This window comes from Chiloscyllium plagiosum, unplaced genomic scaffold (genome assembly GCF_037043375.1).
Source record: "Chiloscyllium plagiosum isolate Xiang-an unplaced genomic scaffold, Cpla_swu_hap1 HiC_scaffold_21, whole genome shotgun sequence".
Classification (NCBI taxonomy): domain Eukaryota; kingdom Metazoa; phylum Chordata; class Chondrichthyes; order Orectolobiformes; family Hemiscylliidae; genus Chiloscyllium; species Chiloscyllium plagiosum.
In genome coordinates, this window is record NW_028270159.1 from 22,236,303 (window position 1) to 22,260,587 (window position 24,285).

The 24,285-nt window shown below is 44.9% G+C and overlaps 1 long non-coding RNA gene across 1 annotated transcript in view; it reads left to right on the forward strand.

The window, feature by feature from the left end:
• The first annotated feature begins 6,868 nt into the window (after positions 1 to 6,868).
• The window catches only part of LOC122564864 (uncharacterized), a 108,354-nt gene continuing 90,937 nt past the window's right edge, over positions 6,869 to 24,285 (forward strand). The window contains exons 1-2 of the long non-coding RNA XR_006316029.2: positions 6,869 to 7,201; positions 23,325 to 23,418. This is a non-coding gene — a long non-coding RNA (uncharacterized LOC122564864). The remainder of the gene's footprint in view (positions 7,202 to 23,324; positions 23,419 to 24,285) is intronic.

A 24,285-nucleotide genomic window follows, 5' to 3' on the forward strand; every position in this document is an offset into this window, starting at 1 on the left:
TTCGGTTCATTAATATGTAAACCCCAAAACTTCTTTTAAGTCATATACTTGAGATAACTTAAGGTTTTATTTAAAAAAAGTGACATCTCGGTTCAGACAATGTATTAAAGGTGAAAGTCTGTCAGTATCCCAATCTTGAGTCAGACTTGTTTTGTTTCCAAAGTTGGAATTTATAAATTGTTATATAGATTGACTGCCTGCAGGTTGTGTGCTTTTTGAGCAAAGATAGAATGTATCTGCAAATACAATTCTGCAAATGCAAATTCGCCCCATCGACTTATATATGTGTGTGTGTGAATGTGAGGGAGAGAGAGTGCGCAAGTGAGTGCACGTGAGAGTGTGTGTGTTTACATGTGTGTGTGCTTGGTAGAGTGTGTGCGTGAATGTGACAGAGTATAAGCCTGTGAGAGGGAATGTGTGAGAGTTTGGGGGGTGTATGTGTGTGTGTTTGAGAGAGAGCATGTGTATGAGAGAGGGTCTGTGTGAGTGTGTACGTGTGCTTGTGTCTGTGATTGGTTAGTGGGGTCACCTGTAGTGTGACATGAGCCCAAGGTTCCACTTGAGGCCATCCTCATGGGTGCTGCATTTGGCTATCAGCCTCTGCTCCTCCACTCTGCGAAGTCTGCCTTGGATGATGGTTACCCAAAGATCTGAGGCCGAATGTCCCTAACCGCTAAAGTGTTCCCCGACTGGGAGGGAACATCCCTGTCTGGCGATTGTTGTGTGGTGTCCATTCATACATTGTCATAGTGTCTACTTGGTCTTCCCAATGTACCAAGCCTCAGGGCATCATTGCTTGTAGTGTACGAGATGGACAACGTTGGCTGAGTCACATGTACCTGTCGTATACATTAGTGGGTGGTGTCCCCACGTGCAATGGTGGTATCCATGTCAACACTCTGACCCGTCTTGCAGTGGTTGTCAAGACAGGGTTGTACGATGTTGTCCTGAAGGCTGGGCAGTTTGCTGCGAGCAATGGTCTGTTTTAGACTTGGCGGTTGTTTAAAGGCGAAAAGTGGAGGTGTAGGGAAGGTCTTGCCAAGGTGCTCATCCTCATTGATAATGTGTTGCAGGCTGTGAAGAACATGGTGCAGTTTCTCAGCTCCTGGAAGTATTGGACAATGAAGGGTACCCTATCGGTTACACACGCACACAAGTCTATGGGGTGAATTTGCACTTGTACAATTGTATTTGCAGATACATTCTATTTTTGCTGAAAAAGCGCACAACCTGTAGGCAGTCGATGCAGGCAGTCAATCCATATAATATTTTATAAATTCCTACTTTGGAAATAGAATAAGTCTGACTCAAGACTGGGATACAGACAGTCTGTAACCTCAGACCTTTAATACATTGTCTCAGCTGACATGTCACTTTTTAAAATAAAACCTTAAGTTATCTCGAGAATGTCACTTAAAATAAGTTCTGGGATTTACATATTAATGAACCGGAACTTGCAACCCATTCTAAAATATGAAAGACTAAACAGCAATCTGGGTCTGTTCAATATATCATTTTAATTGCATGACACTGTGATCTTTTGCTATAAAGTTTGAGTACAGGAGTTGGGAGGTCACGTTGCGGCTGTACAGGACATTGGTTAGGCCACTGTTGGAATATTGCGTGTAATTCTGGTCTCCTTCCTATCGGAAAGATGTTGTGAAATTTGAAAGGGTTCAGAAAACATTTATAAGGATGTTGCCAGAGTTGGAGGATTTGAGCGATAGGGAGAGGCTGAACAGGCTGGGGCTGTTTTCCCTGGAGCGTCGGAAGCTGAGCGGTGGCCTTATAAAGGTTTACAAAATTATGAGGGGCATGGATAGGGTAAATAGACAAAGTCTTTTCCCTGGGGTCAGGGAGTCCAGAACTAGAGGGCATAGGTTTAGGGTGAGAGGGGAAAGATATAAAAGAGACCTAAGGGGCAACCTTTTCACACAGAGGGTGGTAAGTGTATGGAATGAGCTGCCAGAGGAAGTGGTGGAGGCTGGTATAATTGCACCATTTAAGAGGCGTTTGGATGGGTATATAAATAGGAAGGGTTTGGAGGGATATGGGTCAACTGCTGGCAGGTGGGATTAGATTGGGTTGGGATATCTTGTCGGCATGGACGGGTTGGACCGAAGGGTCTGTTTCCATGCTGTACATCTCTATGACTCTATATTTATTCTTTGCCTGAGCCACTTCCCACCTTAATTCATCTAACTCAAATTTATCTCATTTTCTTCTCTCCCTCATACACTTAATTAACTTATTCTTAAACACATGAAATGCATTTTGCACAGTGTCAGCTTACAGTTACACTAAAGAGGAAACCTGAAGGTCAGTTAGTCTTTCTTACTGTTGGAAGTATGCTCCTCAGGAAACAAATGAAACCACTTCTATTCTGTTTTATTTTAAAATTTAACATGTGTACCTAAACATTTCAAAAAGTGATGTTGCTATCTGGTAAGATACTTAGTAAACTTCTGAGGAGGAATCAGAATTCTGTTTGATATACAAACCAGTGAATCTTGTGAATGACACAAATTGGTCTGACATATCTTGTACACCTCAGATCAGTGCTCCACTATGTTCAATTCCATGTGCTACATTTTTAACTGGATTTTCCCATATATGAAAATGTGTAAAATCACATATGAGCAATGACACAATCAGATTCCAGTTCCCTCCTTTTTTATATTTTGAAAGAACACCACATTTCTGATGAATGATTCTGATCAGGGCTGTTTCAGAAATGCAGGAATATATAGGACCCTCATAGTGCAAGGTAGTTCAGGGAAAGAAAGCCACACTCCATTTTCTCACAGGCAGTCAGTTTGACAGCTCCTGTGAAAGGATATGTACATGAGGGTAAATATGAGATTGGGGTGCCACCAAGATGGAATACCAAGTGGGTAGGACATAGGCTGCCAGAAAAGTAGGATGCCAGGTGTGTAAGGTGAAAAGGCAGATAGTGGGAAGGAGCCAAGGAAGTGATGGAGTGTATATGGTGGGGCCGGGAGAGATGATAGATGGATGGGGGTTGTCCCAGGGGAATGATTGTTGGTAGGTTGAGACTTAAGTTTAGCAGTTACTCAGGAATTAGATTAGGGTTTTATTCAGAATCGTAGAGACATACAGCACAGAAACAGACCCTTCAGTCGAACTCATCCATGCCGACCAGATATCCTCGATTAATCTAGTCCCATTTGTCAGCACTTGACCCATAACCCTCTAAACATTTTCTTTTCAGATATCCATCCAGATGGCTTTTAAATGTTGTAATTGTACCAGACTCCACCACTTCTGCTGACAGCTCATTCCATACATGCACCACCCTCTGTGTGAAAATGTTGTACCTTAGGTCCCTTTTAAATCTTTCCCCTCTCACCTATGCCCTCTAATTCTGGACTCCCCTATCCTGGGGAAAAGACCTTGACTCTTCTCCCTATCCATGCTCCTCATGATTTTATAAACCTCTATAAGGTCACCCCTCAGCCTGTGACGCTCCAGAGAAAATGGCCCCAGCCTATTCAGCCTTTCACTATAGCTCAAGTCCTCCAACCTTGGCATTTTTCTGAACCCTTTCAAGTTTCACAACATCCTTCCTATAGCAGGGAGACCAGAATTAAATGCAATATTCCAAAAGTGGTCGAACCAATGCCCTGTACAGCTGCAACATGATCTCCCAACTCCTATACTCAATGCACTGACCAATAAAGGTAAATACCAAACATCTTCTGCACTACCCCCCCCCCCCCCCCCCCCCCGTCTAACTGTGACTCCACTTTCAAGGAACAATGAACTTGCACTCGAAGGTCCCTTTGTTCAGTAACACTCCCCAGGGCCTGACCATTAAGTGTGTAAGTCCTGCCCTGATTTGCCTTTCCATAATGTGGCACCTCACATTTATATAAATTAAAGTCAATCTGCCACTCCTCGGCCCATCTGATCGAGGTCCTGTTGTACTCTGAGATAACCTTCTATGCTGTCCACTTTATGTCTAATTTTTGTGTCATCTACAAACTTACTAACTATACCTCCAATATTCATGTCCAAATCATTTATATAAATGATGAAAAGCAGAGGATCCAGCACCAATCTGTGTGGCACATTGCTGGTCACAAGCCTCCAGTCTGAAAAGCATCCTTTCACCACCACTCTCTGTCTCCTGCCTTCGAGCCAATTTTGTATTCAAAAGGCAAGTTCTTCCTGTATTCCATGTGATCTTACCTATTCCATGTGATTTAATCCATGAGGAAATTGTCGAATACCTTACTGAAGTCCATAGATCACATGAATTGCACTGCCTTCATCAATCCTCTTCGTCTCTTCTTTAAAAAACACAATCAAATTAGTGACAAATGATTTTCCATGAACAAAACCATGCTGCCTAATCAGTTCTTGCCTTTCGAACTATATGTAAATCCTGTCCCTCAGAATCCCCTCCAACAACTTGCCCACCACTGATGTCAGGCTCACCGGTCTATAGTTCCCTGGCTCTTTCTTACCACCTTTCTTAAGTAATGGCATCACGTTAGCCAACCTCCAGTCTTCCGGCACCTCACTCATCTATCTTGTCTTGAATAACTGTTTACATTAGCGGAATCCTCTGAATTCTCCAATTTAAATGGAGTCTTTTGGAGAGTTCCAGTTGCTCAATTGTAATCTTCAATTTTTCAGGCAATTTCCATGAAGTCTGTTATGCCAGGGATTTTCCTGCTCATCAGATGTTGCCTGAACTGCTGTGCTTTTCCAGCATCACTAATCCAGTTTTTACCTACTCCTCAAGATCCCATTGTCTCTCCACTGCATTTTCAAAGTGGCATTTCCTTGTAATTACTTTTTTCATCACAATGCAGTGGAGTCTGAGAGTGAGATATATAGCAAGTAGAAGGTACAGGAAGCAGGATCGACAGTGAGCCACACCATGCAATTTTTCTTTGATAATTTGAAATTTATTTTATAAGTTATTTCTTTACCATTTTAGGAGTGTGTAATGTTTTAATTTTGCTTTTCTAATCAGAAAGGTCCTACAGATATAACCAAAGCTTTTACATTGTTTTTAATGGGAAACTGTGATTCAATTAAAGTCAGTTCACGTAAACATTCACTTTTCATGAAACCAGCCACAAGCTGTCAAATAAAGGATTGCTATACTTTTGTGAAGGTACTTCAGGGGTATCTACTGAACATTTACTGACTTTTATCCCTAAACCATAGGTCAATTATTGTGTCTTTACAAGTCATTCGATAGATCTCAGTTTACCATTAGGAAAAATGGTTTTCCAGATTAAAACGGTAAATGGAGCAGCAAGTAAGCAAAGACTAATCATGCTCTTATCTTCTGGATCCTTAGGAGGAACAGCCAATATTTTCTCCTCTGGAACATTTGAGCGATATAACAGATGGACTCTGTAAAGCAATTAAAAACAACAGGAGTAGTCCCAGAAGACTGGAGGATAGCAAATGTGGTTCCCTTGTTCAAAAAGGGGAGTAGGGATAGCCCTAATAACTATAGGCCGGTGAGTCTCACTTCTGTTGTGGGCAAAGTCTTAGAGAGAATTGTAAGGGATAGGATTTATGCACATCTGGATAGGAATAATGTGATCAAGGATAGTCAGCATGGTTTTGTGAAGGGCAGGTCGTGCCTCACAAACCTTATTGAATTCTTTGAAAAGGTGACGAAGGAGGTTGATGAGGGGAAAGCGGTAGATGTGGTATATATGGATTTTAGTAAGGCGTTTGATAAGGTTCCCCATGGTAGGCTACTGCAGAAAATACGGAGATATGGCATTGAGGGTGAGTTGGAGGTTTGGATTAGGAATTGGCTGGATGGAAGAAGACAGAGGGTAGTAGTTGATGGCAAAGTTTCTTCATGGAGTGCCGTCACTAGCGGTGTTCCGCAAGGATCTGTTTTGGGACCATTGCTGTTTGTCATTTTTATAAATGACCTGGAAGAGGGGTTAGAAGGTTGGGTGAGCAAGTTTGCGGATGATACGAAAGTCGGACGAGTTGTTGACAGTGAGGAAGCATGTGGCAGGTTACAGCAGGAAATAGAGAAGCTGCAGAGCTGGGCAGAAAGGTGGCAGATGGAATTCAATGTAGCTAAGTGCGAGGTGATTCACTTTGGGAAGAATAACAAAAAGATGGGGTACTGGGCTAATGGTCGGATACTTGGTAGTGTGGATGAGCAGAGGGATCTTGGTGTCCATGTACACAGATCTCTGAAAGTTGCCACCCAGGTAAATAGTGCGGTGAGGAAGGCATATGGCGTACTGGCTTTTATTGGTAGAGGAATTGAGTTCCGGAGTCCTGAGGTCATGATGCAGTTGTATAAGACTCTGGTACGGCCGCATCTGGAATATTGTGTGCAGTTTTGGTCGCCATACTATAGGAAGGATGTGGAGGCATTGGAACGGGTGCAGAGGAGGTTTACCAGGATGTTGCCTGGTATGGAAGGAAAATCGTATGAGGAAAGACTGAGGCACTTGGGGCTGTTTTCACTAGAGAAAAGAAGGTTTAGGGGTGACTTGATTGAGGTGTACAAGATGATTAGGGGGTTAGATAGGGTCGACAGTATGAACCTTTTCCCGCGTATTGAGTCGGGTATTACAAGGGGGCATAGCTTTAAATTAAGGGGGGGTAGATATAGGACAGATGTTAGGGGTAGGTTCTTCACTCAGCGAGTCGTTAGTTCATGGAATGCCCTGCCAGTAACAGTGGTGGACTCTCCCTCTTTATGGGCATTTAAGAGGGCATTGGATAGGTATATGGAGGATAGTGGGTTAGTGTAGTTTAGGTGGGCTTGGATCGGCGCAACATCGAGGGCCCAAGGGCCTGTACTGCGCTGTATTCTTCTATGTTCTATGTTCTATGTTCTAACACGCCTGGAAATAACTGAAAAGTACATTTTCAAAAAAATCAAAGGAAAGGATTTAACTATATCTGAGATAATCTCAAAAACGGATGACAAACTATGTGAAGCCAAACGTAATCCATCTGATTATCACTTTGGTCGTTGAAAGATTGAGCAATTAGGAAAAGCAATTATCATGAAATCCAAAGTGATTCTTTAATCACAGACTATTATCTTCAAGATGTTGAACAATAATTTCATTCAGAAGCTTATGGCCAGGAAGAATACAATGCTGATGGATCGATAGTCTTACAGAAGTGTTGGGTCTCCCTCTTCCTAAAAGAAAATGTTTTTTCCCTCACAGTAGGTATTTATTGTGAGAGGAATGATGCTTTGCAAGTTTGTTTTAAATGCATGATCATTATAGACTTCTTTGAAGCAAATGATTATCTGTTTACACCTAATCTTCTGGTTGAGGCAATGAGAGGATTTCAGGGAAGCAAACTGTGCAAACACTGGTCACTGAGCTGACAAATTTGTACAAAATGCTCAAGGTAGACTTGCATTTGTACCCATTTAGTGGCAGAGAGAGGGTAAAATGATTAGCCTGTATAATCACACATGTTAAACCAAGTCTGTTCTTGTAGTGGTTCTCACAGCTTCTTATCTTTCCGTATTCAAATTTATTGATGTTAACACCCTAAGGTTTAAAAAAATTGCAAATATATTGTGCCCCCTCCATCTCTTTTTACTTAAACACAGTGGCTCAGTGGTTAGCACTGCTGCCTCACAGCACAAGGGTCCCAGGTTTGATTCCAGCCTCGGGCGACTGTCTGTGTGGAGTTTGCACATTCTCCCTGTGTGTGCGTGGGTTTGTTTTAAAAAATTCTCAAGGTCAAGGACCAGGCTCGCAGGAAAGTAGTCTGACACAGAACAAACAGCCAAGAGGCGAGTCTGCTAGAATATAAGTGTTTTATTCCCCGCAGCGTCGCCACAACCAGGTCTCATACTTACAACGGGTCTGGTTTATACTCACTCTACGTGTTACCGGAACTGGGAGCCGTCAGTTCTCGTAGAGCGGTTGCCAACAACCCACGCTCGGCGGTTAAACGCAACCCCGGAGCAGACTCTACCGAACTGGAGACTTTTCCAGCTGATATACTCTTTTCGAGATCTAAACATTCATGTGAACAGCAGAGCAAGGCTGAAAAACACATTCCATTCTGGTCACATACAGATAAGAAGATTCACACGGGAAGGTGTGTAATAAGATTCACACGGGACTAAGCGACACCTTCCATTTTCGGTTAGATTCACACATGTATTGGGACACAATTTTAACCCTTTCACCACATTCCACTGCTTGGCCCAATACATGTGTTACATTATGATTCACACATGTATTGGGACACACCACATTCCACTGCTTGGCCCAATACATGTGTTACATTATGCCCATATGTATTCTTTCTAACAAGCGCCTACGTACACGCCAAATATACAAGCAAGTCAGGACATTACAGCATGTTAAAATCACCAGGACCGCTACCAGGATCGACAAGGGTGGGAACAGGAATGTCCCCGCAGTGGAGGACATACCACTCAATATGTCCCACCAATGATGAGCTGACTCCACGTCCACTACACGGGCAGCATGTACTACCTCCTGTCCATGTATAAAGGTAGACACCGTAACCTTGGTGACATTGGTTTGATGCTTTCGTAATATCTGCTTAAGCTCCTCGGATCGGTCCAATGCTCGCTTAAACCGATCCAGGGAAATGTTCCAAGGATTCATCAGCACTTTCCACTGCACCTTGGTAAAGTGGCGAGCACTGCTATAAGTGGTCAACAGATAGGTCTGATTCTGCCAGTGCCACTGATAGACATTTGAGAGGCATCCCGAGAACGGTGCTGAGGGAAGCATAGGATGTGGATTATTGGTAGCCACACAGAGCGTGTGTGGCCCAATCTGCCACATTATGTCCCTTGGAGTTTCAACAGTCCATTCGCACAGGGCCGTTCCCTTAGTCAAGCAAGGGTCCCGATACCTGTCCATCAGTAGGCAAGTTTTCCCCTGATCAGTCTGTTCACAAGCGGACAGATCATAGGTAATATTGGTATCTGGGCTAAACCACTGTCCCCTTGTCTTCAGAAAATAATATCCAGAAGATGTAATCACTGGTAATACATAATATCGACAGACCGTAACAGTGTGGGTTACATTCATGGTAACAAAGTATCCGTTACACATAGTTGCGTTACACCATGTTCGTTCTGGATGGGTTATCATCCACAATTTCTCAGATACATTCCATATTCCCCTCCACGCTTGTACATTGGGGGATGTTACCACACGCAAAAAGCGTTCTTTCTGTATTTGAGCATGCAACATTTGAATATGACAGGCAGTCCAATTTAACTGAGCCGTAATGTTCTCAAACAGTTCCTGAGTGGCACCCCAGACATCCAGTTCCCATTGCAGAGATCGTATCATTATTTCAGCTGTCTCTCCTTGAGTCATCATTACGGATGGCATCCACCTTCCAATAGTATGTAGTCCTTGTGAGGTGGCCTGTCCCGTGTTAGATAATTTAGTACGGGTTACCTCAGAGTCAATGGCATTCGAGATACCCATAACAGTTCCTGCGCCTCCCAGCAGGGTGTCGTACCACGCTCGTCGCCGCCTCTTGGTATGACACTCGGGTATGAGGGGCAACTGTACCCGCCAATGAACATCAGTGTGCAGTACCGCCCGGGCCATCTGTTGACAAGTTGACATAATAGGGGCCAACTGTGTTCGATGCGACCGCACGCCCCCCGTGGCACCCCTCTTCGGTGCTGGCCCGCCCCGCGTGGGGTTTAATAACGCCTCAGACGGGGCGTTCGTCGAGGGCAGTACCATTATTAACCACATGAATCGATGACGATTCCGAATATCGGTGGCATTGCGCAGCCACAGATCTTCCCCCCGAGCTGTGACGCTCCAATGAGTCCCCGTTGTCCCGCATGTCTGGGTGCGTCGGTCCCACAAACACATCTTGACTTGGGCATTTACCACCAGGGTGCAATTAGGCGGTATGAACGATATGTCATATTTTTCCCCATCCCGGCGCATGTAGCACTGTGCACACGTGTACAATTGACAGTCGCTGGTGAGAGTCAGAACAACGCACTGCTGACCGGGTTCACATGTAAAATTGTCCTGCGTCCGTCGCTGGCTACTGGCCTCCCACCGCACCTCATGGCGGGCGACCGGTACCAGCGTCCAGGCCGTGATACCGATGCCCTGGAGTGGCCATCCGATCGCGAACATCGCCAATAGGAGTCGCAATCCCCATGACCACCCCATGTTCAAGGCGGAGGGCCAGCCTGCGGGTGCATAGCAATTACAACATTATTTAGGTCTCACGTAAGTAGCACTGGTTCGCCGGGACGTTTGCCCAGGTCGGGTCCCCGGGGTACATAATGGTGACCAGACTGTCCTTCCCCTGTGCTATGATTTCGGCCGGCCTGGGGGGGCCGGTCGTCTGGCGCACCCATACCTTGGCCCCCTTAGTGTCAGTAGACCCAAATCCCCCCGTCCCACGCTCGGTAACCGTAACGGGAGCTCCCGTCTCTTCCACCGTTGTAAGGTTACATGGCTTAATGACCAATTGCGCTATTCTGTCCCCCTTCTGTATCACGTAAGGTTCAGCAGTGATGTTGACCAGGACCACCCCCAACTCCCCTTGGTAGTCCGCGTCAATTACGCCTGCCATCACATCAATCCCCTTTAGTGACAGTCCCGACCGCGGGAGGATATGCCCATAGGTTCCAGGGGGACAAATCAATCCTAATCCGGTCTTAATCACCGTAGGTTTCTGTTGGATCAAAGTCTGGGCAGTTAGTGCTCGTAGGTCCAGTCCAGCCGAAGCCGGCGTGGCCCTTACGGGAATATCAGCTTCCTCAGCGAATTTCCACATTTTAATAGGCTGAGTCTTTGGGGTATCACATACTCGTATCATCCTATTCAAGGGTGTTACCCCATTTCCTAATGGGCGGTTATTAATTTGTTTCACCACCCGAATTAGTTGCTTCTTCCAACCTGTTAAGTCATTGCAACCTCCTGCTTTTCGTAGTGAGGACTTCAGAAGCCCATTCATTCGTTCTATAAGTCCCGCAGCTTGTGGGTGATAGGGTACATGATAAACCCATTCCACGTGGTTATCGTGACACCACTGCTTTACCACCCTTCCTGTGAAATGGGAGCCATTGTCACTCTGGACCTGTATGGGCAATCCATAAAATTGTTCAATCAAATCTAAACATCGCAAGGTAGCCTGTTGATTGTTGTGACGACAGGGATGGGCTACCAAAACCCCAGACATAGTGTCCACAGCTGTACATATGTGGTTACATCCTTGTGAGGAGGGTAAGGGACCCACAAAGTCCATTTGCCAGCTCTGTCCCGGACCATCCCCCCGATGGATATGTCCCATCATGTGTTGGGGCACTCCCTGCCGCTGATGTTGACACTGCTCACACTGGTTTACTGCAGTCTTAATATCATCTACCATAAGATCTATTCCTCGGTCTCGAGCCCATTGCAAGGTTCCTTGCACTCCCCAGTGCCCAGCCTTAAGGTGTGCCCATCTAGCTAGGTCCACTGAGGTGCCCCTTTGCACAATCATGGTTCGGACGATACCATCCACATATCGGTTATGTAGAGCTTCCACATCATTTCGAGATGTATGGGCATCTACGTGGGTGATGTATATGACCAGGTATTGAGCTTTCTCCCATATATCTTCCCATAACTGTTTACCCCATACTTCCCTATTCTGGATCATCCACTGATTGGCCTGCCAAGTTGGCATGCATTGTGTCATGCCGTTAACCACTGACCACGAGTCAGAGAACAAACAAACTCCCATGACCCCTGCTTGCATGACTACCATATGCACTGCTTTTAATTCTGCCCACTGACTACTTTTTCCCTCCCCTAATTCTTCTAGGGTAGTGCCTTGTTTTGGGTTAAAGGCGGCAGCTTTCCATCTACGCTGTCCCGCTTTCCATTGGGCTGACCCATCTACGAACCAAGCAGTGGCTTGTTCATCCGGGGTCAGTTCATCATACCGTTTTCCCATCTTAACCGGTGATTCCTTGTATTCAATCACCTCAAACCGTTTTTCCCCTTCCTCAGGGGCCTCCGCCACTTGCTCATGTAGGACTGACACTCCTTTCTGTCCAGTCCGCACTCTCTCCGACACATACCATTTCCATTTAATGATGCTGCTCTCTTGGGCAGTTCCTGTTCGGTGGGTAGTGGGGTCACTAAGTACCCACGGAAGAATAGGGATAGCTGTTCTCATGATCACTTCATGTCCAATGGTCAGGGCTTCGGTTTCCACCAAGCCCCAGTAGCATGCTAATAACTGTTTCTCAAAGGGGGTATACCGTTCCCCTGCCGGGGGTAATTTTCGGGACCAAAATCCCAATGGCTTACGGGTTCTTCCCTGTTTTTGCCATAAGCTCCAATTGGCATAATCCCCCTGTGCTGAGACTTGCAGTTCTACAGGTCCTGACTGTATCTTTCCCAAGGATACAGCTTGCTGTATCGCTTGCTTGGCCATTTCAAATGCAGTTTGATGGACCTCCGTCCATTCGAACGCTGCCTTTTTCCTCGTAACTCGATACAAAGGTTTTAAAATTTGTCCTAAATGGGGAATATGCTGTCTCCAGAATCCAAATAACCCAATAAATTGCTGCACGTCCTTCTGGGTGTGAGGGACGGCAAAGACCTGAATCTTATTTTTAGCTTTCGCAGTGATTTCCCTTTCCCCCTTGTTCCACACGATTCCTAAGAATTTTACCGTTTGTGAGGGACCCTGGATTTTGGCTGGGTTGATCTCCCACCCATATCCTCGCATATGTTGAACCAGTTGGTCCAGCAATTCCTGAACCTGCTTCTGACTTGTCCCCTGTATCATCATATCGTCAATATAGTGCGAGATCATCACTTCGTCAGGCACTTTAAAGGCAGCCAAGTGTTCTGCAACTATCCGGTGGCAGATAGTAGGGCTATGCAGATATCCTTGGGGCAATCGCGTGAACGTGAATTGTCTACCCTCCCAAGTGAATGCGAACTGTTCCTGCCTATCTTCGGGAATAGGAATTGTGAAGAAGGCATTAGCCAAATCAATTACTCCGTACCACACCCCTGGATGATGTTGGATTCGTCCTATAATAGTGACGGCATCCGGGACCGCTGCCGTCAAGGCCGGAGTGTGACGGTTTAGTTGCCGATAATCTGCCGTCATCCGCCATGACCCATCGGCTTTATGTACGGGCCATAAGGGGTTATTCCACGCCGTGGTGCATGTCCTAAGCACTCCCGCTTCCAAATAATCCTTAATTGTGGCGGATATTTCTTTATGTCCGCCGGGAATCCTATACTGTCTAAGACGTATTACGCGATCGGCGATCGGGATGGGGAAGGGGTCCATTTTAACCTTTCCCACTAACACCGTCCTACAGCGCAAAGCCATTTTCGTGATTCCAAATTCAAACTTCCCTTGTTGGAGGTGAAGTGTTAAACCGGCCAGAATGTCCATTCCCAGGATCCATTCTCTAACTGGTGTAATGATAATTGAATAAGTTTTAATGGGCATTGTACCTATCTTTAGGGGCAATTGTACTGTTTTTCCTTCAATCAGATTACCTCCCAGCCCAACCAGCGTGACTGGGGTTCCTTTAAACTTATGGGGCGTCCCATAGATTAAGGTGGCCTCCGCCCCTGTGTCCACTAGAGCCATAACGGTTTGGACGGATTTGCGCCAATAGATAGTCAATGATACATGAGGTCGAATGTCATCTGCTGACCATTGGCTCGTTCGTGGGCAAACCCTTGGGGCTTGGCCCGATTCCTATTGTTCCTCCCATTCATCTTCCCCAGACAGCACTGGATAAAGACGTTTGCCTCGCCCTTCTTTGTTCTTGCCTTTCTTACTAGGTTTCCGGCCACGCCTATCCACTTTATAACACTCTCGGAGGGGAGGCCGTACCTCCTCCTCCTCCTCGTCCTCCGAGGATTCCCACCGCTGGGAAGTGGAAGTTCTACCCCTTCGAGGCTCATTAACAACCGGACCCCGTGTCTGACATTTTTGTGTTAGTAATTCCACTAGGTCTTCCATAGTGGGTCGGGACTCCGTCTCTACCCGGGACACCTTCAGTCCCTTTCGTCTGCATAAGTCTTTTAATTCCGGTGTAGGTAGGCCATCAATCTCCGATGCTGGGACCTGCGTCCATATCAAAGCTTGCCACAAAGCACGCCGTGAGGGGCCTTGGTTACTTCCTTGATTAGGGTTTACTTTTCCCCCTGCCCGAGCCTCAGGGCGACGCCCCTCCGTGCCCCCCTGAGAAGCACGGGTTGTGGGTCCCCAATCCCCCAAACCACCCATCTCCCTCATCATACTACGGGCATCTCCTAGGGTTTCTCCCCGTCCACTCAACATTATGGTTAATAACAGTGGTTTATAATGGGGGGGGGCAGTCTTCACTAGGTGGTCTCTAGTCTGTCTACTAACATTTGTGTTATCTACCTCGTCCAGCACTCCCAGCAACAGGGCATCCCGCACACACAAACGGGTTAGCCTCTGAACCCCTTCCTTAATTGTTGTCCAAGTTCCTTCCAAGGGGGGCCAATCGGATGGGAAGGGATACTGTTCGGCCACTGCCCTGGCATACATCCCAAATAAGGTCCCCATATTGCGATCTATTACCATATCCTTGGCTTGTCTGCGGTACCCCAGGTCTATGGCAGCATCCTTTGCTAATCCACCAAACTTGGGAGCATCCTGATAGTCTACCTGCACTTGTTGCCCCCCTTCCTCGAGGAGCCGAATTAGCCATAGCTCTAACGGCTCCCCAGGATTACGTCGGGTTTTCTGGGTGATAAACAGCACCTCATCGGTAGTGAAGTCTTCCGTTAATTCAGAGAATTCTGCAGGAGGCTGAGCCCGCGGTAATTCATGCATAATTGCCTCCCCTTGTTCATTCCGTATAGGGTTTCCTTCCTCATCTAACATTACCTCCCGTTGCACTGGGAGACGTCTCTGAACCTGCTTTCTCCTAACCACTGATTTAGCTTGGAGTACGGGTGGGTCCTCTTCGTACTGATCATCTGAATCTCCCCAAATGTTCCCATCCCAATGATCGATATCCCACCGATCCCCGTTATTTAACTGGGCTACAAACGCCCGTACTTGTACTGGGTCCGGGGTTCGAGGGACCTTCCTTTTCTCTTTCCGTTTCTTAGCAGACAGATACATAATAGTTCGTCCTGCTAGTTCAGTTAATGCTGTCAATTCAGCTTTTAACTTCATAATTTCCTGCCTCAACATAGAGGCATCTCCCGAACTGAGTCCCTGCTCATGTTTCAGGAGGGCTAATTCTGCTTCAGCTTTTTGGCGCTTGTCTGACTGTTGTCTACAAGCCGCCGCACAGGCCCACATCCTCCGCTGTACCCCAGGCAAGGGGTTCTTCGGCAGGACTGGGATCCTCTCAAGGGTGGACAGCAGCGACCCTGGGGTTCCTACGCCCTCGGCCTCCCAGTTCTCCGGTCGCCCCCCACCATTTCTCAAACAAACTGCCACGCCATGCCACGGTCCATGCCATCCCGGGACGGTCGGGACCTCCACAGTTTGTTCCTCTGGTTTCTTAGCCTTTTTCCAAAACATTGTTCTGTATCAAAATCTTTCCTCAATTGCGATTGATCCTGCCGACTACGCCAAAATGTTTAAAAAAATTCTCAAGGTCAAGGACCAGGCTCGCAGGAAAGTAGTCTGACACAGAACAAACAGCCAAGAGGCGAGTCTGCTAGAATATAAGTGTTTTATTCCCCGCAGCGTCGCCACAACCAGGTCTCGTACTTACAACGGGTCTGGTTTATACTCACTCTACGTGTTACCGGAACTGGGAGCCGTCAGTTCTCGTAGAGCGGTTGCCAACAACCCACGCTCGGCGGTTAAACGCAACCCCGGAGCAGACTCTACCGAACTGGAGACTTTTCCAGCTGATATACTCTTTTCGAGATCTAAACATTCATGTGAACAGCAGAGCAAGGCTGAAAAACACATTCCATTCTGGTCACATACAGATAAGAAGATTCACACGGGAAGGTGTGTAATAAGATTCACACGGGACTAAGCGACACCTTCCATTTTCGGTTAGATTCACACATGTATTGGGACACAATTTTAACCCTTTCACCACATTCCACTGCTTGGCCCAATACATGTGTTACATTATGATTCACACATGTATTGGGACATAATTTTACACCACAGGGTTTCCTTCAGGTGCTCCGGTTTCCTCTCAAAGTCCAAAGATGTGCAGGTCAGGTGAATTGGCCATGCTAAATTGCCCATAGTGTTAGGTGCATTAGTCAGAGGGAAATGGGTCTGGGTGGGTTACTCTTCGGAGGGTCGGTGTGGATTGGTTGGGCCAAAGGGCCTGTTTCCACACTGTGGGGAATCTAATCTAAACAAAGAGGCTAAAACATAATCAAAATCTGATTCAATGGTACTTTTCTTTCAAGCACATGGGAATAATATGAATTTTCAAAATACAAACAGAGAATATTGTAAACAGAGTACAGGTCTGGCAACTTCGCTGGAGAAAGAAGCAGAAATTTCATCAGTTTTGGAAGTGAGATTAATTACTCCTTTTGAAAGGCTGTAGTTTGTGCATTGACTTCCGATCAAGTTTTCTGTAAATAAAAGAAATTGCGCTAAAGCTTACTTTTTTTGAAAGTGTTCAGAAAAGATTTGCAAGGATATAACCAGGGTTGGAGGATTTGAGCTATAGGGAGAGGCTGAGTAGGCTGAGGCAGTTTTCATTGGAGCTTCAGAGGCTGAGGGGTGACCTTGTAGAGGTTTATAAAATCATGAGGGGCATGGATAAGGTGAATAGACAAGGTCTTTTCCCTGGGGGAGTTCAGAACTAGACATTTAAGGTGAGAGGGGAAAGATATAAAAGGGACCTAAAGGGCAACTTTTTCACGCAAATGGTAGTGGATGTATGGAATGAGCTACCAGCAGAAGTGTGGAGGCTGGTACAATTATGACATTTAAAAGACATCTGGATGGGTACATGAATACATAGGGCTTAGATGGGTTTTTGGGCCAAGTGCTGGCAAATAGGACTAGATTAATTTAGGATATCTGGTTGGCATGGACAAGTTGGACTGAAGGGACTGTTTCCATGCTGTACATCTCTATGATTCGATGTACGAGTTGCATTGATTTTGTTTTTGGCTCGGGTTGGTCCTCACACGAGATAGGTCTCACTGGTCTTCTTGTCTGATTCTGCCACAAATATCTCATAGACAACAAAGCTCAGGCCCCAATATAATTCCACCCAATTTTCACATTTATGATCTCGGAGATATATGTCAACTATCATTTTTGCACTCAATGGTTTTATAATATTGTGCTTAAGTTTGTTTTTGGCTTCTTTCCTTTTAATAGTCAATGCAGGCTTGTCCATTCCTTTCACATCAGTGGTCACATTTCAATTTTTCATTCACTTGGGGTCCAGTGGTGGTCTTTAAGAAGAAAGTGCCTGAATATTGCAACAACAACTGAATGGTGACTTATAGCAGTACAGAAGCTCCTTTAAAAAGCATTCAGCACATAGCTGCTTATCAGAGAGACTGCACTGCATTGAAAATCATATCAACCAATGATGCTCCAGGTACTTTCAAGAAGCACCTTTGGGGTTTCATTATCCCTTCATATTGCATGAGAATGGACTCTCCTATTGCAGCTCAGTGAACCTGAATTATCCATGCATTCATTAATTTGATAGGCATTAATGCATTAATGGTTGGCACATTTACTATCTGTAGTTTATGGGACATATTTATGTGTTTAAAGCAACACTCAAAGATGTAGCTTAGCACAGTGGCACGGGTTGGCACGGTGGCTGAGTGTTTAACACTGCAGCCTCACAGTGCTAGGGACATGGGTTCGATTCCTGCCTTGGGCAACTGTCTGTGTGGGGATTGCATGTTCTCCCCGTGTCTGCGTGGGTTTCCTCCGGGTGCTCCGGTTTCCTCCCACAGTCCAAAGATGTGCAGGTGAGGTGAATTGGCCATGCTAAATTGTCCGTAGTGTTGGGTGGATTAGTCATGGGTAAATGTAGGGGAATGGGTGGGTTGCTCTTCAGAGGGTCAGTGTGGACTTGTTGGGCCAAAGGGCCTGTTTCCACAGTGTAGGGAATCTAATGTAACGTGATGCCTAAATATTTAAAGCTATCCTCAATTTCAGAAAAAAGTACAAACAATCAAAAACTCTTTATGTCCTAGTGGAACGTATCCTAAATGAATCATCATCCTTGCATTGTTGTTAAAGGTCGGTGTTTAAAATAGGTACTTCCACACCCCATCTCAGCTCTCAGTATTTCACAGAAGCTAATAAGAAGACATACAAACAAGGAACAAGAATAGGGCCCTTTGAGTCTGCTCTGTCATTCAATAAAATCAGAGCCAATCTGATCTTAACTCAACTCTACATTGCCTGTATATCCCCTGTAATCATTCAGCCCACAGGTAATCAGAAATCTATCTAACTCTGCCTTCAAAATATTTAAAGATTGTGCATCCGCTGCCTCTTGAGGAAAGGAATTCCAAAGACTCTCAACCTTCTGAGAGAAAAAACAGTGACTCTTCATCTCTGTTTTAAATGGGCATCTGTTTATTTTTAATCTACAACCCCATTTTGAGAATCTCTCACAAGAGGGAACATTCTTTGAACATTCAGCTGGTCAAGTCCTTTCAGGATCTTATATGTTTTAATTAAGTCACCTCTGACTCTTCTAAATTCCAGTGGATATAGGACTAACCTGTCGACGTTCCCCAAAAGGCAATCCATTCAATACGTATTAGTATAGCAGGAAATAGCAGGAGAACTTAACAAGTACTTTGCGTCAGTCTTCACAGTGGAAGACATGAGTAATATCCCAAAAATTAAAGGGTGTCACGGGGCTGAATTGAGTATGGTTGCCATTACGAAAGAGATAGTGCTAGAAAAGTTAAAAAGTCTTAAAATTGATAAATCTCCTGGCCCCGATGGGATACACCCTAGAGTTCTGAGAGAGGTGGCTGAGGAAATAGCAGAGGCATTGGTTGAGATCTTTCAAGAGTCACTGGAGTCAGGAAAGGTTCCGGATGAGTGGAAGATGGCTGTTGTAACCCCCTTGTTCAAGAAAGGATCAAGGCAAAAGATGGAAAATTATAGGCCAATCAGCTTAACCTCGGTTGTTGGTAAAATTCTAGAATCCATCATTAAGGATGAGGTTTCTAAGTTCTTGGAAGAGCAGGGTCGGATTAGAACAAGTCAACATGGATTTAGTAAAGGGAGGTCATGCCTGACAAACCTGTTGGAATTTTTTGAAGAGGTAACAAGTAGGTTAGACCAGGGAAACCCAGTGGATGTGGTCTATCTAGACTTTCAAAAGGCCTTTGATAAGGTGCCACACGGGAGGCTGCTGAGCAAGGTGAGGGCCCATGGTGTTCGAGGTGAACTGCTGGGATGGATTGAGGATTGGCTGTCTAACAGAAGGCAGAGAGTTGGGATAAAAGGTTCTTTTTCAGAATGGCAGCCGGTGACGAGCGGTGTCCCGCAGGGTTCGGTGCTGGGGCCACAGCTGTTCGCATTATATATTAATGATTTGGATGAGGGAACCGGGGGCATTCTAGCGAAGTTTGCCGATGATACGAAGTTAGGTGGACAGGCAGGTAGTACTGAGGAAGTGGGGAGGCTACAGAAGGATCTCGACAGGTTGGGAGAGTGGTCCAGGAAATGGCTGATGGAATTTAACGTGAGCAAGTGCGAGGTCTTGCACTTTGGCAAAAAGAATAAAAGCATAGACTACTTTCTAAATGGTGAGAAAATTAATAAAGCCAAAGCACAAAGGGATCTGGGAGTGCTAGTCGAGGATTCTCTAAAGGTAAACATGCAGGTTGAGTCCGTGATTAAGAAAGCAAATGCAATGTTGTCTCTTATCTCAAGAGGGTTGGAATATAAAAGCAGAGATGTACTACTAAGACTTTATAAAGCTCTGGTTAGGCCCCATTTGGAGTACTGCGTCCAGTTTTGGTCCCCACACCTCAGGAAGGACATACTGGCACTGGAACGTGTCCAGCGGAGATTCACACGGATGATCCCTGGAATGACAGGTCTAACATATGAGGAACGGCTGAGGATACTGGGATTGTATTCGTTGGAGTTTAGAAGATTAAGGGGAGACTTAATAGAGGCGTACAAAATAATACATGGCTTGGAAAAGGTGGATGCTAGGAAATTGTTTCAGTTAAACGAGGAGACTAGGACCCGTGGACACAGCCTTAGAATTAGAGGGGGTCATTTCAGAACAGAAATGCGGAGACATTTCTTCAGCCAGAGAGTGGTGGGCCTGTGGAATTCATTGCCACGGAGTGCAGTGGAAGCCGGGACGCTAAATGTCTTCAAGGCCGAGATTGATAGATTCTTGTTGTCTAGAGGAATTAAGGGCTACGGGGAGAACGCTGGTAAGTGGAGCTGAAATGCGCATCAGCCATGATTGAATGGCGGAGTGGACTCGATGGGCCGAATGGCCTTACTTCCACTCCTATGTCTTATGGTCTTATGGTCTAAGCTAGAAAATGTTCTCTGAACTGCTTCAAGTGCATTAACATGCAGGTGGCATGGTAGCTCAATGGTTAGCACTGCTGCCTCACAGTACCAGGGACCTGGGTTTGATTCCTGCCTTGGGTGACTGTCTATGTGGAGTTTCCTCTGTGTGCTCCAGTTTCCTCCCGCAATCTAAAGGATGTGCAGGTTACGTGAATTGGCCATGCTAAATTGCCCATAGTGTTAGGTACGTTAGTCAGGAGTAACTATGGGGAATGGGTCTGGGAGGGTTGCTCTTCGGAAGGTCAGTGTGGACTGTTTCCATTCTGTAGGGAATCTAATCTAAAACCATCCTTCTACAAGTACAGTGCCCAGTTTCATCAATTACCTGTATAATTTGAAGCATAATCCTCCTACTCTTGTGTTCAATTCCCCTTATAAGAAACCATAACATTCTATTAGCTTTTCTAATTAGTTGCTGTACCTGCATACTAACCTTTTGTGATTTCTGCACCAGGACACCCAGATCTCTCTGCATCTCAGAGCTTTGCAGTCTCCGACCATTTAGATAATATGATTCTTTTTTATTCTTTCTGCCAAAATGGACAGTTTCACAGTTTCCCACATTGCACTCCATTTGCCAGATCTTTGCCCACTCACTGAGTCTATCTTTATCTGTAGACTCCTTATGTCCTGTGTACCACTCACTTTCCTTCCTATCTTAGTGCCATCAGCTAATTTAGTGGCCATAGTTTTGATCCTTTCATCTAAAGTTTTTGTATAAATTGTAAAGATTTGAGATCCCAGCACTGACTCCTATAAGACATCACTTGTGACATCTTGCCAGCCTGAAGAAGACCCAATTATTCCTACACTCTGCTTCCTTTTAGATAGCCAATTTTTTATCAATGCCAATATGTTACAACTATAACATGAGCTTTTATTTTCTGCAATAATTTTTGATGTAGCACTTTATCAAACGCATTCTGGGAAAAAAAAACCTGGTTCTCCTTTATCAATAGCACAAGTTACTTCGAGTCATAGAGTCATAGAAATGTACAGCGCGGAAACAAACCCTTCAGTCCAACTCATCCATGCTGGCCAGATATCCCAACCCAATCTAGTCCCACCTGCGAGCACCCAGCCCATATCCGTCCAAACCCTTCCTATTCATGTACCCATCCAGATGCCTTTTAAATGTTGCACTTGTGCTCGCCTCCACCACTTCCACTGGCAGCCCATTCCAAACACGCACCATCCTCTGTGTGAAAAAGTTGCCCCTGAGTGTCTGTTTTATATCTTTCCCCTCTCACCCTAAACCTCTCGTTCTGGACTCCCCCACCCCAAGGGAAAGGCTTTGTCCCCCACCCCAGGGAAAAGGACCTATCTATGCCCCTCATAATTTTGAAAACCTCTATAAGGTTACCCCTCAGCCTCCGACACTCCAGGGAAAACAGCCCCAGCCTATTCAGCCTCTCCCTTTCACTCAAATCCTCCAAGCCTGGCAACATCCTTGTAAATCTTTTCTGAACCCTTTCAAGTTTCACAATGTCTTTCCGATCGGAAGGAGACCAGAATTGCACGCAATATTCCAAAAGGGGCCTAACCAATGTCCTGTAAAGCCGCAACATGACCTCACAACTCCTGTACTCAATATTCTGTACAATAAAGGAAAGCATACCAAACGCCTTCTTCACTATCCTATCTACCTGCGGCTCCACTTTCAAGGAGCTATGAACCTGCACTCCAAGGTCTCTTTGTTCAGCAACACTCCCTAGGACCTTATAATTGCAACATTTAAGAGGCAAAATTGCAACATTTAAGAGGCATTGGATATGTATATGAATAGGAAGGGTTTGGAGGGATATGGGCCGAGTGCTGGCTGGTGGGACTAGATTTGGTTGGGATATCTGGTCGGCATGGACGGGTTGAACTGAAGGATCTGTTTCAATGCTGTACATCTCTATGACTCTATTAAGTGTATAAGTCCTGCTAAGATTTGCTTTTCCAAAATGCAGCACTTTGCATTTATCTAAACTAAACTCCATCTGCCACACCTCAGCCCATTGGCCCATCTGATCAAGATCCCATTGTAAACTGAGGTAACCTTCCTCCAATTTTGGTGCCATCTGCAAACTTACTCCTTCAATAAATTAGTTAAACGTGATTTCCCATGACAAAACAATGTTGGTTCTACCTGATTACCTTGAACTTACCAAGTCCCCTATTAGAATGGTTTCAATAACAACTTCCATCATGTTCCCTGTGAAAGATTTTAAGCTGGCTGGTCTGTAGTTTCATGTTTTCTGCCTCCCTCCCTTCTTGAACAAAAAGAGTTACATTAGCTATTTCCAATCTGGAGGAATCTTCCCTGAATCCCATGTGTCTTGGAAAATTAAAACCAACACATCAATCATTTTGTTGGCAACTTTGTTTAAGACCCTAGGATAAAATCCATCAGGATCTGGGTTCTTGTCAAATTCCAGTTCCAACAATTTACTTAGTCCTACTTTCCTGGTGAATGTAATTTTCTTGAATTCCTCCCTCCCTTTCAATTCCTCATTTACAGCTATTCCCAGGATGCTACTTGTATTCTCTCTTGTGAAGATTGACTAAAAATATCTATTCAATTCATCTGCCATTAGCCTCCGTTACTAATACTCAGGTTCATTTTCTTGCACCAACGCTTACCAAGTCAACTCTTCTTTTCTAAATGACTGTAGCTGAGGAAGGGTCACCAGACCCGAAATGTGAATTTTAATTTCTCTTCACAGATGCTGCCAGACTCACTGTGCTTTTCCACCAACCACTGTTTATGTTCTCTCTAATAGCCGATGTTGGTCAGTGAAGATAGTCTGAGGCCTTCAGCAGTGACCTGCATCAGCCAATGTCAGCCACTAGATAGAACCCTGATCAATCTAAAAGGTAAATGGTATTTAAAAACAAAATGTATATTGTATTGTATCATGTATTTATTTTATATTTAATTATGCATTTTATTTTTTCAATTATTTCAGCTACAAATGCATAATGTTATTCCTGTAAAGTACAGTATTTCAAATTTTACATGAAAGAAATATTTGAAGGAACCAAACTCTGGCTTTAACAATAATTTCTATGGGAACACATGATTCAATTAAAATTGCTTCACCTCAGATTTGTGATTTGTAGGAAAGCAACCTCAATTTTATGTCAGGATTTATTTTTGTGCTTGCCTTAGCCAGATTTTACAGTTGTCAGGTTGATAGGAACATATGAACAGCGCAGCAAGAATAAGCCATTTTATGTTCATGGTTTCCACCCCAATGTGGGTGGATGTCCTGTTTTCAAAAGCTGCTGGCCAGTCAGATGTCTAATCCCACTGGAAATAGGGTCACTCATGGGGCTACAGTCAGTTCCAGCAAGGAATAGCACTGGAAACTGCACAGCTATGTAAGTGGGGCATCTTCATTGTAGCTAGCCAAACAGGGCCTCTGCTGGACCCTAATGTAACATTAATATCATCTTTCTTGACCATTCCATTGTCTCTAAATTGTCTAACTGCTTGTCCAACATCCAGTAAAGGTATCCCCCGCTTTTTGAATGTTCACTTTACGCAATTTCGCTTTTATGAAACAGCTACATTAGTACCTGTTTTCACGAATCTGAAGAGAATTTTCGCTTTTATGAAAAACGACGATACTTTTTCCCATATAAATCATGCACCTTCGCTTTGTGCCATTTTTGGCTTGCGAACGATTTCTTCAGAACGCTCTACATTCAGTTAGCAGGGGCTACCTCTATTGAATAAGC